General features: G+C 34.5%; 1 non-coding gene across 1 annotated transcript; it reads left to right on the top strand.

The window, feature by feature from the left end:
* Nucleotides 1-544: 544 nt before the first annotated feature.
* On the top strand, nt 545-617 carry TRNAF-GAA (transfer RNA phenylalanine (anticodon GAA)). The gene has a single exon. It is a non-coding gene; the product is annotated as a tRNA-Phe (tRNA).
* The last annotated feature ends 16,458 nt before the right edge of the window (nt 618-17,075 follow it).

Genomic DNA, 17,075 nt, shown 5'->3' with positions numbered 1-17,075 from the left:
CGGTCCACACCATCACAATGGCCGGCGCTTGAGTTCTGGTGGCCAACCGAAGGTGCAAATTTTCAGCTGACCTCTTTGGCAAGTAAAAACGATCATTTTGTTTTTTTTTTACAAACTGCTAGACAACGAATGTTTTCTCATGGGAGAAAATCAAATTCGGCACGATTGCTAACAATTTCGTACGATTGCTAACAAAACGTTGTACGATTGATGGAGGCATTTGTGATTTCAAGTTATCTGATCTGATGACGGTACCAAATATCATTAATTTTTATTACGGCTTAGAGATAGACTAAATCTCAAATCAAAGCTATACCTTTATCTGGCCCAATTTCAATAGAATTCGTCAGAGGAACTTCCAGACTGTCTGGGGTCACTTTTTTCTTTTACTTTATGCCAACATTAAAAAATTAATAAATGCACTAAAATTTGCATCTAAATAAAGTATTTAATATTTTTAACATTTGACCTAAATAAATATAAAATTGCAATTGAACCTAATTAAAATGACACGGCTTCAGGATTTTAGAATTATCTGTTATACGCCGAAATAGCTCAGTTGGGAGAGCGTTAGACTGAAGATCTAAAGGTCCCCGGTTCAATCCCGGGTTTCGGCAAATAATATATTACTATGTTAAGGAGTCGATTATCAACATCGTTTAAAGCGACTCGAAATATTTTTTTTTGCCCCACAAACTATTATTAATGATCACTAAAACGCTTAAATTGATTAAACGAAGTTTATCCGCCATCTGTCTGTCCGTTTGTTGAATTCAAGATAAATGCGTAAAATTTCAAGATAAATTAATAGAATTAGATATAAATGTTGACAAATTTTTGATCATTTTGGTCGATTTTTTATACCCTACAACACTATGTGTTGGGGGTATTACAAATTTAATTGGAGCAAAAATTATGTGACACCTCGAAATATTGGTCTCCGACATGGAAAACTATATATGGATCTTCCTATCTCTCCTAGCTGAGTCGATCTAGCTATGTATGTCCGTCCGTCCGTCTGTCCATCTTAATTTTTAATCAAGCTACAGGTCACAATTATGATCTGATCTTTACGAAATTGAAAATGGAGGTGAAGTTAGCTCCAGAACCCTATTGTTTTTGGAGAAAATCGCAAAATATTTTGGAGTTAAAATGGACCAAAAACAGAAAAAAATCTTGATCTGTTCTGTTGCTCTTCAGGCATCAATTGTAGACCAATCGACGCGGAATTTTGCATGGAGTGTGATTTTAGGACTGGGTAGGAGCGTACCAAATTGGATGGACCATATTTTACATAAATAGCCCATAACTTTTATTTAAAACATACGAAAATTTGCACTAAATCGCAAATATTTTAATCCTGGCGAAATCACCAATTCGCTAAAATGTCACTTCTGACCGTAACAATGATGGTCATATCCAAGATATCGCATATACAGCAAATTGTGTGCAATCCCATATATCAATGATGGGGAGGTTATTTATACCGCTTATAAATCAATTTTCTGATTTTCAGAATTCTCATCAATTTGGAATGGTCTCTTGTCAGAAAAGGATAAAATCTAAGAAAATCGCGTAAAAATCTGCCAATAAAAAAGTTAATATTTCTTGTTTCATTTTTTCAATTTTTGTCATTTTTTTTTTATCGCATGCGATTTTTTCAATGTAACTTACAATTTTGAATTGTAAATTTTCTAAGGTTTTACAAAAGTATTTGTTGAGGGTATTATATACATGTAGAAATTATCTTCCGATCCTCACCGTTTAAAGGCCATAATTCGTGCCAAAGGTGACCAATTGGAACAAATCTAAACTTATTCTAAAATTTGATGCTATTTCCGACCTTTTTTGCCTTCATTCAATAAGATTTTTTTAAAAAAATGTTTAAATTATGGAGTTTTTTTTATATCACCCTGTATATGGGATCTATATCCAAATCTGAGCCGATCTAAATAAAATTTGGCAAAGGAATTTCTGAGCTGTATTTGATATATTTCTCAGAATGTCGTTGTTACGGAATGCATATTACGGCTATGGAGAACACATATAACAAATCGGATGAACATTATATATGGGAGCTGTAGCCATATCTGAACCGATCTTCACCAAATTTGACATACTTGACAAGTCCAAAATTCCATCCCATTTGAGCTAATGTAACAATAATAAGCAAATCAGACGAACATATATATGGGAGCTATATCCAAATCTGGATCGATCTCGTCAAAAATTTAGCAAAGGTATTTCTGAGCTGAGCGTTGTTACAGAGTGCATATTATGGCTGCGGAGGACAAAAATAACAAATCGGATGAAGCTATAGCTATATCTGAACCGGTTTCGATCAAATTTGGCATACTTATTTTCAGGCCAAATTTGACCTATGTGCAAAATTCCATACTATTTGGTCTGATATTACACGTTTGGTGCACAATAAAAGCCAATTCGGACGAAGAGCTATGTCTAAAATTTGGCCGATTATCTCGAATTTCGTCCCTGGTTCAAGCAAATGATTTGTGAAAAATTTCATCGGGATCGGGCAATAAATGCGACATGTAATTTGTTTACAAAAATACGTGGACAGACGGACATGCATAAATCGATTCAGAATGTTATTTAATGCAGATCATCAAAAGTAACTATGGGTCTATCTCGTTTCCTTTTTCCTAATACAAACAAATGCACAAAGACATAATACCCTGACCACCTTGTGGTGTAGGGTAAAAAATGTTTAGGTGAACGTTTTGACACAGCTCCATATTAAAGTACATTTCAATATAGTTTTTTTTCAGAATTTAATCACAATTTCCAGCAAAATGAGAAAAAAATCAAAAGCATTAAAAAACGTGGATCTTTAAAATTGTTTATAAAAAATAATCTTCTTGGGGAAAAATTATATTTCAATCTTAGCCTTGGCAAATGTTTAGCACTTGTAGTTCTTGTTGGGTAATGACATCTCAAGAAACACGATATATTATCATTCGAACAAAAATGTTATTAAAATATCTCTAGCTGTTAAAAAATAACAATTTTTTCATTAAATGGTGAAAATTTAAAAACACCAAGTGACTGACTAAAATCCACTCTGGATGGAATAGTTTCGAAATGAATTTCTCAATACGTCTCAGTAACATTGCCAAGTAAAAATATCACTGTTTAAATATCTGCGAGTTAATAACAATATTTAGTTTTTTAATTTGTAAACTTGTAGATTTCATTTATATTGTTATAAAAAAATAATCTGATTTTTTTCACACAATCTTATGTAGTTATGAAATAAAGGAAACAACAACTTTTCCAATATAAGCAAATTTTTAATTTACATTAAACAAATTTTTTGAACACTTCCGAAAAAAATTAAATTTTTGGCAGATGCCGACTAAGATCCTTTCAATATTAAGAAGTTCTAACAGCCAAGTGTAGGAGGAGCTAACTCAGCCATTAAATCCACACACACTACAGCACATCCCATGAAGAATCCATCTGCAATGTTAAAACGAATCTTATAGGTCAACAACGAAACACACAGACAGGATACGAATAAAGGATGTATCGTGCTGCAATGCAATGATAGCAACACCACACCTAACCTATAATAAATAATCAAGACAGCCAATAAAGCACCAATTAGAATGCAGAAAGAACAACACACAACTAAAGTTGAAGAAGTAGAAGCAGAAGAAGAAAAAAATCAGGTAGAAATTGTTTGAATACAAAACGAGATACATTTTTTTTGTCCAAACATATGATCGTGGTGTACAAATACAATGACAAACTAAACGCTCTCATACATGGCTCCAGCACCAACAACAATTTCAAGATTGGACTTAAAACAGCTGATTTTTGTTTGAATGAATAATACCGGTCTCACGAATTGAAAAATATCGCCAAGATCTCGTTGTGTTGTGTGCATGTTGGAAAGAAAGAGTATTCGCTCGCTCTTTTTCTTCCGCACACCAGTGCAGCGGGGCAACATGGATTTAAGAGAATTCCACACAGACCATAAGAGAAAAACGCCTCAAGAAAACACCTGCCTATTTTCGTTTCACACACACGCACACAGTCACAGAATGCTGGGTAAATCGGTGCTCTCGTTTACTCATGCTACTCAGTTGGGCCAAATGAGCACCACTTTGTCTCTCACAGATATTTAAACTCACGTTGCAAACGAAATCAGTACACAACATCATCAGCACTCAAAGAGTACAGATCGAAAAGTAGATTCAATAAAAGCACGTTAAATTACGAAAGAAAAAATATTGAAAAAATCTATAATTTTTTCAGAAAAAAAATCAAATCGTGGACGGTTTTGAAAATAAAACAAATAGTTTTGAAAAATCCAATAAACTAAACATTTGAAAAACAAAAATAACACCAGTAAAATATTCCTGGTGCCAGTGATTTGAATTTAACCATAAACAACAACCACAACAAAATTTAAATATTTTAACAATTAATTTGTTAACAGAAAAGAATTAAAAGAACAAACTGCCAAAAGACAAAAACCCAAACAAAAAAGAAGATTATTTGAATAAAGTTCAAAGACTTTAAAGGAAAAGCAAGCAGCAAGCAAACGCAAAGTCCCAACCAAGTGTTTGAAAAAGAAACAAAAAGACTCCACCAATTTTTTTTTTTTTGTTTAAAACAATTTGTTTGAAAATTTTCGTTAACGACAACAACAACTAATACTACAATGGCTGGCTATTTGGATCCTACTGGTCAGTATTGAGTGTGCGGTGAGGAGCAGACCCCCCAAAATAAAACAATAAAAGCAACAACAAGATCAACTTCTTGCAGTCCAACCAAAAAGAGAACGAGCGGTGAGCATTTGGTGAAATAAAAACAGAGAGCCAAGAGCAAGAGAGATATTCAACAACAACAAAAATTCCTGCCAATCAGCTGTTTGCGAAGACAAGAAATCTAGTTTTTTTTTAAATATTTTTGAAGAAGATTTTTGTTTGAAATTTACTAGGCAAAATGGCTATCTTAGATCCTACTGGACAATATTAAAAAAAATTTTATTTGAAAAAAAAAATATTTCTGTTAAAAAAACAGCTTTTTAGGACAAAATTCCAGAAATTTTGTAAAATTATTTTTTAGTAATTTTTAATTTAATTTTCTTGTTGTTTATTGAGCTTCAAAATGGATTTCGCCTTGGATCCCACTGGTACTTATTAAAGAGGTTTAATTATTTTTAAACTTTTTTGAAAAAAAGCCTATTTCGGCCTTTAAAATTTAAGGAAAGAAAAAATTGTTTTAACTAAAAAATTAATTATTTTTCGTAACTCCTCCCCCCTCTCCCCTTTAAAACAAAATTATTAACAAAATGATTAGCCAACCAATCTTAGATCCTACCGGCACTTATTTGAGGCCACAAAATCTTAGCTCCACACACCATGATCGTCAGCATGAACGCTGTGCGAGCCAAAGCAGTTGTCACCAGCACACACCACAGCTAGATCCTACCGGTCAGTATTGATGGTGATGGCAAATAGTTTTTCCTAGGAAATTGTTTTGTTTTTCCCAAGAAAACAAAATAAAAACAATCTACCATAATTGCCTTATTTTCTAACAAAAACAACAACAATCACAACAACTAAAATTCAATTCACTCACATTAGTTTTTTCTGTAAAAATAAAATACGAAAAATAATTAATGTATCCATAATGCTTGGCATGAACAAGTTTTTAAGGCGGCCTTTATGGTTGCAAGTGAGAGGCCGTGAGGAGACTTCCAGTTGTCGGCGTAGAAGAAAATTTCTTCCCCAACAGGCTGGGGAAGAAGTATAAACGAAAAAAAAGAAAAAAGAAATTCATTTGAAAAATGTACTGATTATAATTTATTTTTGTTAGTTTTTAAAGTTAAAAGAAATTATAATTTATTAAAGAAAAAACAAAAACTAAAAATCCTCAACAAATATGTTACTATTTTTTGAAATGTTTTGAATGAAAAAAAACCTATCTACTTCTTGTTTTCCTATTTAGACAAACGAACAAAAAGAAACTCTTACAAAAATTTTCCTATTTATTTTTTATACTTTTTCTTAAACAAAAATAAGTAAATATTTATTAAAAATGTGAAAATATGCAAAAACACAAAATAAATATTTATTTATTTTTCTTTTATATCCAAACCACAAGAACAACAACTACTACTACAGAAATAATGTATTACATTAAGTGTCATATTAGTGTGAGCCAATAATTTTTTTATTTTATATAAATTTTTTTGGATTTTTTATTTTTGTTTAATTTTCCTAAACAACATAAACATATACATACAACACATATACATACATGATGAAAAAAAATTACAAAAAATTTCCGCCACATTATCTTATGTTATATACATGCATATAGTATATACTTATATAACTTGTATTATATATTAAAAAAAAAAAAACAATTTTATTTGTTTTTCCTTTTCCTCTATGTTTTCTTTTTAAGTTTTAAATTTCTCCAAATGAAAATTTCAATGCCCATGTAAACATTAATTTATATATTTAATTTAATTTTTTTTTTTGTATTTTCCTTTCTCCAAAAAGAAATTGTATGATTTTTATTTTATTTTGCTTATTCATCTGTCTATCTAGTAAAGAAAATTTATTTATATTTAAACGTTAAAAACAAACAGAAAATACCCCCCTCAAAAAAACAAATACAACAAAAAATATATGAAAAATCTTAAAAAAAAACCTACAATTGTCTTTTGATTTTGTTTGCTGCCCATATTTTGTTAGCTGACAACATTGTGGTAAGTTTTTTTCTTATTTGGTAGTGAAAGTTCTGCCTACACAGCTCAGCACGCACACACACAAACACTCAGGCATTTATGATTTGGGGATAAACCAACTAGAGTTGTTTTGCTTTGTCATAGTTTTTACTACAACATTAGAGTGCGCCGCATAAAGTAGATACGTTTTTCGTAGAAGAATATTTTCTAAAATGTTCAAATTCGAAATCCAATTGGAAAGTTTGAAAATTGTAAAACATTTTTCTTTAAATTCAATTATTATCATATCCCTCATAAATAAAAGAAAATCCAAGCAAATTAGAAAGTGATCTAGCTGCGCCGATCATTTAATACCCTCCACCATTTGAGAGGAACCTGCAAAATTTCATTAGATTCCATTGAAAAAAAATTCAGCTAAAAAAATACCGAATATAGGTTGGTACAGTTATATGGATGCTATACGAAAGCGTGGGAATGTTTTGCAAATTATCTGCCAGAGGAGTTCTATTGCGAAGTCCAAACACCAATTTTGAGATAATTTCGTTGGAAAAAGTATCCAAAATTCTCTAAATACCGATTTTTATACCCTCCACCATGGTATGGTGGGAGTATTATGTTTGTCATTCCGTTTGTACCACCTCGAAATATACAGTTTAGACCCCACAAAGTATATATCTATTCTTGATCAGCACAAAATTCTATGTCGATTTAGCGATGTCCGTCCGTCTGTCTTTCTGTCCCTCTGTGGAAAAGCACTCTAGAAACGAAGTAGGCTGATACAATTTTACTCAAATGTATATTATGTCTGAAGAATTTTTGCTATTGAATAAGGGGTCATGTAGGTCCACGTTTTGGTATAGCCCCCATATAACGATACCGCCCGATATTCGGTATTTTGATGATTTTAGCGACATTATTCACCGGAATCGTTTCAAATTTGGTATTTGAAGTTCAAAATAGATACTACAACCTAAGACAGAAAATTGTCTGTGCAAGTCATTTAGACACCATATAACGGTACATCCCGATATTCGGTATTTTGATAATTTTAGCTACATTATTCACCGAATTTTTATATTTAAGTTTCGCATTTGAATATATGGTAATGGCTTATGACAAAAGTTGCCTATGCAGGCCCACGTCGTCGTATAGACCCGAATATAAGGGCTACATTCGGTATTTTTAAGATTTAACAGAATTTTTAACGGATTTCATTTTTTTTTTTTTTTTGGAAATTGCCAAATTCCTTCCAAATGGTGAAGGTTATTCAAAAATCGGTCCGGCCGAACTTACAGCTTTTTTACTTGTTTGTCATAGAAAGTGTATGAATTTAGTAAATACCAAGTTTGATTAATTCTGTTAAACAATGTAGCTAAATACCCTTTTGATAGAGGTAGGCATTTTTTTTCTTAGAAGGAATTACCCATTACGAACTAGAAATACTAAACACTTCCGGTGAAAAGTGTGAATACAGTTATGTGGGGACTATACCAAACTTGGACCCATCTATGAAAATATTTGTCCTACATACTGGGAAAACCATTAAACAATTTACAGTAAATTCGGGTCCATATTATGACTAATTATGATCGGTATGATACACCAATATGTGGTGTAGTAGAGCTTCCGTAACAAAAAAATCTAAAATTGGGGTAGATCATACTAACTATGAACCATATTTGAATGCGTATCATGACTTTAGAGTAGTCACCATTTAAGAATTATATCCTATTTGAATTGATTTTCAACAAATTTGATGGAGGCTTTGTTCCTCTAGCACCAAATAACATTGCTGAATAGTGTATGATATGACTTCGATAAGAATTGTATTCAAAAATATTTGTTGGAGCAATATATATACCCGACAGACTTTTACCAAATGAAAGAATTCGGTTGAATATTAAAAGATCTATTCAATTTAGGCTGATGTTACATATATGGTGTATATCGAATTAAGATGTATATCGAAAGTATATAAAAATCTAAACCGATCTCGATGGAATTTGACAGAGGTATTTTCGAGCTGTATCTAAGTTCGGTATCAAATATCCTTGTTGTGAAGTGCATATTGCGCATGTGAGGGTCTTTAACACATGTATATGGGAGCTATAGCTATATCTGGATTGATATTCACCAAAAAATTAAGTACTTGCTTCTGGGCTGGATCCCGTCGGAAGTGCCAAAGTTCAGTCCATTTCGGCTGATATTAGCCATTTAGTGCACAGTAAACCTGAAATCGGATAAAGACATATATGGGAGCTATATCCAAATCTGAACCGATCTTGACAACATTTTTGACACTTATTTCTGAGCTGTATCTGATATCTCGTACCAAAGATAATTGTTGTGGAGTGCATATTTCGCATGCGAGGGTCTTAAGACCTCAAATCGGGTGAAACATATATATAGGGGAGCTACAGCTATATCTGAACCGATTTTCACCAAATTTTATGTACTGTGCACAATTCACCCGATATCGGTTGAAGATATCTATGGGAGCTGTATCTAAATTTGAACCGATTTCTCACCAATTTCAATAGGATTCATCCTTGGGCAAAGCAAATGTCAAAGCGCAGTCGTGGTCAACGGTCCATATAATTCAATTTGTGAAAATTAATTATCAACAATCACCCTTTAGTACGGAATTAGATAAGGTACATTCAAAGGATATTAGTACTCATATCCTTTAAATGTACCTACATAAACTACTTTTTTACAACCTAAGCCGTGTGTGTAAAAGGTTTTGGATTAATTGATAAGGCCAATATATGCCTTATTGAAATAACGGTGAAACCCGTTTTAGACAACCTGGAGTCCATTTAGTCACGTTAGTTTGTTTGTCCATCCATCTATTAATCATTCTGTGAGCACGATAACTCTCGAAGGGAGTATACCTTTTGGTCTAAACTAGGCAGATCGGAAAATTTTTAAAAAATAGAATTATTTACCGTTTTTCTTCAAACTTTCTATACCCTCACTACTGAAGATATATATCATATGATGTGGCCAAAACGTTTTAGACTCTAAGTTTCTTTGAACTAAATCCATATCAGGATATTTGGAGTCATCTGTCTAACTGGAGTACACGATAACTCTCGAAGGGGTATTGATTTGGTCCAAACTTTTCACCTTGCATATCTCAATGTTACAAAAAATCGTAAATATGGTGTGAATCTGGAATTTTGACTCACTACTTCTGAATACACCTCCACTAGGGGTCAAAAATTTGAATAATCGAAACGCAAGTCAAGAAATATATTTAAAAACGGACATAGGAAACGGACATAGATCAGCGTAAAATTCTATGACGTTTTGGCCGACTGCCCGTCTGTTGCAATTACGCTAGAGTCAACACGAACTAATATAGGAAGCCAAAATTTGGCACAGATCAGTCTTTTGTATGCAGGCAAATCGAGTTCGAAGATGGGCTATATCGGTCCACGATATCGTATATCCCCCTACTACGGTACCTCCCGATATTCAGTATTTTAGCCGCATTTTCAATGGAAGTATCTAAAGTTGTACACAATGAGGTTTTTAGGAGAACTTTACTCCTGAAAGAGATTTGTCTATATGGGTCCACGATATCGTATGTCCCCCATACAACGGTACCTCCCGATATTTGGTATTTTGATGATTTTAGCGTCCAATTTTTTTAACTACTTCAAAAAACCTACTTACTTTCGTTTATGAGTATAAAACCTCCTCGCTGTTAAAATTTTCCTTTCATTCAATTTAACTTTCATGTTTTAAGAATTGTACGATTTCGACTCATAGTCTATGGTAGGCCGGTAGTCGGAAAGACAATTAGGTAATGTGTATGAAATAATAAATAAATCGATCGACATGTAAATAGTCGTGTACATTCTATATATACATTCCCATTCGATAATCGTCCTTGATAAACTCATATGAACCTAGAGCCAGTAAACAAACGCACGACTTGCATTGCTATTGAGATCAGCAACAACGATTGATAGCATTAGAATTTAATTTTCCCATCGTAAACGAGGAAAGGCATGTTACAGAAAAAAAAAAAAAAAAACAAAAGCAAAATACAATACAAGTGCATTTTACTGAATATATCACTGCAGCAGCAGCAACAACAACCAACCACACCAACAGATATTCGAACAATGCATGCGGAAGTAAAAGTTCAATGATCGTTTGTGCTCCACAAGTGATTAGGTCAATAATAACACAAAATTGCAACAACAACAACAGCAATAGCGATATTGCACGGCAGCTAGATTAAGTAGCAACAACAACCACAACCACCTCAGCAACAACGAAAAATAGTAGAAAAAATACACATTACACGAAATAACACACATCTCATACTCTGATATTCTCTACTCTAGTCGTCAGGAGAATAGATATAATCCAAATGAAATAAACATAGAATTTAAAGGAGGTTAGTGTCATAAGGGAAGTTAAAATTACACTTAACCAGTAAGGAAAAGTCAAAAGTCGGGCGGGGCCGACTATATGCTACCCTACCATATTTAGTAGAGCTCCGGAACAAAAGAATTCCTTTGCAGTAGATAATATCACCTATCAACAATTTGGCTTTAGATCAGATATAATTTGGTTTCAGAGGGAACTAATATATGGAAGGCATATCCAATTCTGAATCGATTTTTGAGCGAGATATTTTATATATAAATCTGAACCGATCTCGATAAAATTTGGCAAAGATATTTCTGAGCTGCATTTGATATATTTCCCTGAATATCGTTGTTACGGAGTGCATATTACGGCTGTGGGTAACAAATACTAGAAATCGGATGAACAATATATATGGGAGCTATAGCTATATCTGAACCGATCTTCAGCAAATTTGGAATACTACCTTCTAGACTCAATTCGGTCGTATGTGCCGAATTTCATTCCATTTGGGCAAATATTAGACGTTTGGTGCACAATAAAATGTAAATCGGACGAAGTAATATATGGGAGCTATATCCAAATATGAACCGATCTGGATAAAATTTAGCAAAGGTATTTCTGAGCTGCATTTGATATATTTCCCTAAATATTATTGTTACAGAGTGCATATTACGGCATATTACGGAGGACAAAAATAGCAATTCGGGCGAAGATATATATGGGAGCTATATCTAAATTTTTACCGATTACCTCTAATTTCAATAGGGTTCGTCCTTGGGCCAAACAAATGTTGTTTGGAAAATTTCATCTCATTCGGATAATAAATGCGACCTGCATTTTGTTCACAAAATTACATGGACAGACGGACTGACATGCATAAATCAACTCAGAAATTGATTGTATGCAGATCATCAAAAGGAACTATGGGTCTATCTCGTTTCCTTTTGCCTGTTACAAACAAATGCACAAAGACATAATACCCTGACCACCTTGTGGTGTAGGGTATAAAAATATGTATCGTAGCCGAGTTCCACCAATAGACCTGAAATCGGATTAAGGATATATATGGGAGTTATATCCACATATTTGCCGATCTCGATAAAATTTGGCAATAGTATTTTCGCGGAGTGCATATTACGAACCCACGATGGTGGTGTGGGCCACCATAACAGACGATGGTCGTTTTCCGCTCATATTAATCGACCGTGGCATCAGAATAAATGCGGAATATTATCGCAAAAATATTGTGAAGGGTGTATTAAAGTCTTGGGCACGGAAACATTTTGGCCGCAGACCTTGGACATTCCAACAGGACTCAGGACCATCGCACTCAGCTCTCGCCAAACATGAATGGTTACAAATTGAGGTTACTCGCTTCGCTAGAAAAATCTCCGGATACCAAACCGTTGGACTATTGTGTCTGGAGTATTTTGGAAAGCAAGGTTGGCACTAAAAAATACCATAGTGTCGATCACTTCAAGCAAGTGCTTCGCCGTGAATGGGACAAAATACTGCAGAGCAACATTTGGGCAGCGTGTGACGGTTTCATTGGCCGTTTGAAGGCCATAATTCGTGCCAAAGGTGACCAATTCGAACAAATCTAAACTTATTCTAAAATTTGATGCTTTGAATTTTGACACAAAGGTGTACATTATATGCAGGCTGATTAGTATTGAAAATGGGCTATATCGACATTTAGGTATAGCGGTACCTTCCAATTTTCGCAATTTTGAAGATTTTTGCCTCAGTTCAGTTCACTCCTTGCAAAAAATGTTCCATTCTGGTCCACTAATAGCTACAGCCCCATATAGCGGTACCTCCCGAGTTTTTTGCCACAATTTCCAACCAAATTAGCTGAAACTTAACAATTGGGATTCCCGGTAGGTCTGTTCTCTCCTTGCCAAATCGATTCTATGTATAAATCAATTCAGAATGTAATCCTAAATAAATCACCAAAAGAACTATAGTGTAGGCAGAATACGTTCTTACGATGGTAGGGTCTACATCTACGAGGAAGGATCTTGTGGCTGATTACTTCAAAGAACCGAAAATTATGAGATACTATTTTATGAGGTTATACTGAAACGATATATACTTTCAATATCAAACATCGTAGAAACGAACGAAATAACAAATTTGCTGTAATTCCCCTTTTATGATGGTCTTACCCTCCAAAGGTCCCAAAATCTGATACGGGGTTTTTATACCATGTGGACATACATATACCATCTCTGAGCGTAAACCCATCTGGGTTCTTCCAATTACAATTTAACTACACTCATATTGGTAACCTCGTTTTCGCTGTAAAAATGCACAACAAAACTGGTAATTCATCCTCCCCATGCCCAGTGCCAAATACATTGAATATTATTAGCTGCCAATATCTATCAATGTTAGTAAGTCTGTTCGTATGTATGTATATTAGTATGTAGTTTAGTATATTTTTCTCATCACATAGACATTCACATGTCGGCCGACAACTAAACTATTGATCATCCTCGTATATATGTATTTGTTCGTTCGTATATTTGTATGCGTCTAATTTAATGAGTATTTGATAATAATCACCATCATCCCAATAAAACCTCATTATTATGATGATCATAATCATGTGTTTTAGTTGTCTACCAAAAAGTTGCAGTTGCTCATAGCCAGACTAGTACAACAATGTTTTTGTTGGTGTTCAACCGCCCACCTGTCCCACCACCATTGTCGTCGCCGTCGTCAGTATTAAATCTTGCCAAGCTTCTCTGTTTCTCGCTCTCGCTAATAACAACAAAACGGCAAAACGACAAATGATAAACCAGCCAGAGAAGTGCACAAACATTGCGAATACGATAGAGCGGAACACAAACGGTCAAAGCCAACAAAGAAAACAACAATTATAATAGCAACAACAACGAAGGCTAAAAGCCTACAGACTCATAGTAATAAGATCACTGCAGATCAGATATCAGCCATAAAATTGTTTTGTTGTGTTGTTGTTGTTTTTTCAGTTGGCCATATGTTCATTTCGCTCCAACGGTGGCGGCTTGATCGATCGCTTGATCGTTATTTCAGTCAACTGTTCTAACAAGAAAGCTCAGAGTCATTGTAAAAGAGTAAAGTAAACAAACAAGAATTGTGATTTTGTAACCAATGAAAATATGCTCTCCAAATGTCCGAGGACAATGTTGTCAATATGTTTATGTCTGGACTTTGTCATAATTATAAAGCCATACTCACAGAAATCAGAAAATTAAATATGGGATTGTCAGAAACTATAGACCAAAGCCCTAATCAGACGGAATTTCCAATTTAAAACCTATTTATGGATAACTTTTTTTTTGGGGACGTACCATGAAAATTGGACCTATACTTCCTAGCTTTACACTAGATATGAAGTTACAACAAGTACGGGTTGCCCATATTCGACGGACCTTTGGGCCCATTCCAATCGACGAGGCTTGTCCGCAGGCAACATTCTTTGCGTCAATTGAATTTTGTACGGGAACAAATGCAAATCAATGCGAATAATCCATTGTAAAGTGGACCGAGCCACGCCCAACTGCTGAGAAAGTCGTAGTTCCAAGTTTAGACAAACTCGGTTACCTCTTTCGAGAGTTTCGGGAGCACCAGCCGTCCAGACCGACGAACTGACTCTAAAAACCCTGAAAAGGCACATTTTGACCGCATAGATGACCGAAATATTTTTCACTTGAAACAACGTAGATAACATTTGACAGGGCTGATTTTTTTTTATTTTAGAATAAGTTTATACTTGTTCTAATTGGTCACCTTTGGCACGAATTGTAGCCTTCAAACGGCCAATAAAACCGTCACATGCTGCCCGAATGTTGCTCTGTGGTATTTTGGCCCATTTCCGGCGAAGCGCTTTCTTGAGGTGATCGACACTTTGGTATTTTTTAGTGCCAACCTTGCTTTCCAAAATACTCCAGACACCATAGTCCAACAGATTGGTATCCGGACATTTTGGTGGCCATTGTGCGCTGGAAATGAAGCGAGAAACCTCATCTTGTAAACATTCTTGGGTGACGCGTTGCGATGTGTGATGGTGCTGAGTCCTGTTGGAATGTCCAAGGTCTGCGGCCAAAATGTTTGCTTGCCCAAGGCGACCATCGGCTGTTATGGCGGCCCACACCATCACCATGGCAGGCGCTTGAGTTCTGGTGGCCAAACGAAGGTGCACATTTTCAGCTGACGTCTTTGGGAAGTAAACACGATCATATTGTTTGTTTACAAATTGCTGGACAAGAATGTTTTCTAATCGTAGAAATCCAAATTCGGTAGTTCACCACTTTCGGCCAAGTGAAGCAACTCTTTAGCTTATTTAAGTCTATCTTCTTTCTGTTGCCGTGTAAGTTCTTGCACTTTTTGGAATTTCAATGGCTTTACGCCGAGGTAATTTTTCAATATTTGCCGAATGGAATATTGCAATTGTTCAGCTCACGAGACGTTTTTAGGCCACTGCGACTCAAGTCGATTCTTTACTTTTCGATGATGTTGCTGTTTTCTTCTTGCAGACATAATACACATTTGAGTAAAATATTATCAACCTACTTCATTTCGTTCGGAAACTAGAGTGATTTCCACAGACGAATAGACAGACGGACATCGCTAAATCGACATATAATTTTATGCTGATCAAGAATATAAATACTTTGTGGGGTCTAAAATGTATATTTCGAGGTGTTACAAACGGAATGACAAACTTAATACACCCCTTCATACTACGGTATAGGGTATAAAAACATATCTAATAAAAATCCTATTTGCCTAAAACTATGCGTATCAAAATAATTGTATCAGACTTTACCTACATATGAACCAGTAAAGTACATATGAACCAGTTAAGAAAGTCTTAAAGTCGGGCGGGGTCGACATTATGATACCCTACACCACTTTGCTAATTTAGTAGAGCTCCACATAACAATTAAAAGTTTTTATGGGAGAATTCAATCATACACGCTATGATTATAATTATAATTTAAAATTCAAAAGACTAAATATGCCGAAGCATTTGAATCTTTTAAATTCGGACTTGTATTGCCCATTTAATATATGGGAGCTATATCCAAATCTGAACCGATCCTGATAAAATTTGGCAAGGATATTTCTGAGCTGTATTTCATATATTTCCCTGAATATCGTTGTTACGGAGTGCATATTACGGGTGTGGGTAACAAATCGGATGAACAATATATGTGGGTGCTATAGATATATCTGAACCGATCTTCACCAAATTTGGCATCTAGCTTCTAGACTCAATTAGGTCGCATGTGTCGAATTCCATATTTTCAGGCATAATTTGGTTGTATGTGCAAAATTCCATACTATTTGGGCTGATATTACACGTTTGGTGCCCAATAAAAGGCAAATCGATCTATTGGAGCTATACCTACATTTTGACCGATTATCTCCAATTTCTCCAATACAGTTCGTCCTTGGGCCAAACAAATGATTTGTGTAAAATTTCCTCTCAATCGGATAATAAATGCGTCCTGCACTTTGTTTTAGACAAGAATACATGGACAGACGGAGGGACTGACATGCATAAATCAACTCAGAAAGTGATTCTTTGGAGATTCTCAAAAGTAACTATGTGTCTATCTCGCTTCCTTCTCCATGTTACAAACAAATGCACAAAGATATAATACCCTTACCACTATGTGGTGTAGGGTATAAAAATTAAAATATAAATAGCGAAGACAAGTACCATTTGTCTACATAAACCTGGAATGTAGAAACTCATTCCAATTCTCTTAGATTCTAGACCGTTTACCGCTATGTTGAATTAGAATTATACTTTTATCAAGAATATATTCTTTATAAGCACTTATTTTATAAGTTCTTAAATAATAACACGTTAATACCAAACAACACTAAGTTGACAACATTCTTTCCACCACTGACGTTCGAATTTGAAGAACATCAATGCACTAAAATTTTATCTAAG

The sequence above is a fragment of the Musca domestica genome, unplaced genomic scaffold (assembly GCF_030504385.1).
Source record: "Musca domestica strain aabys unplaced genomic scaffold, Musca_domestica.polishedcontigs.V.1.1 1, whole genome shotgun sequence".
Taxonomy (NCBI): Eukaryota; Metazoa; Arthropoda; class Insecta; order Diptera; family Muscidae; genus Musca; species Musca domestica.
Note: the sequence above shows the minus strand (reverse complement) of the source record. Positions and strands in the feature narration are given on the sequence as shown.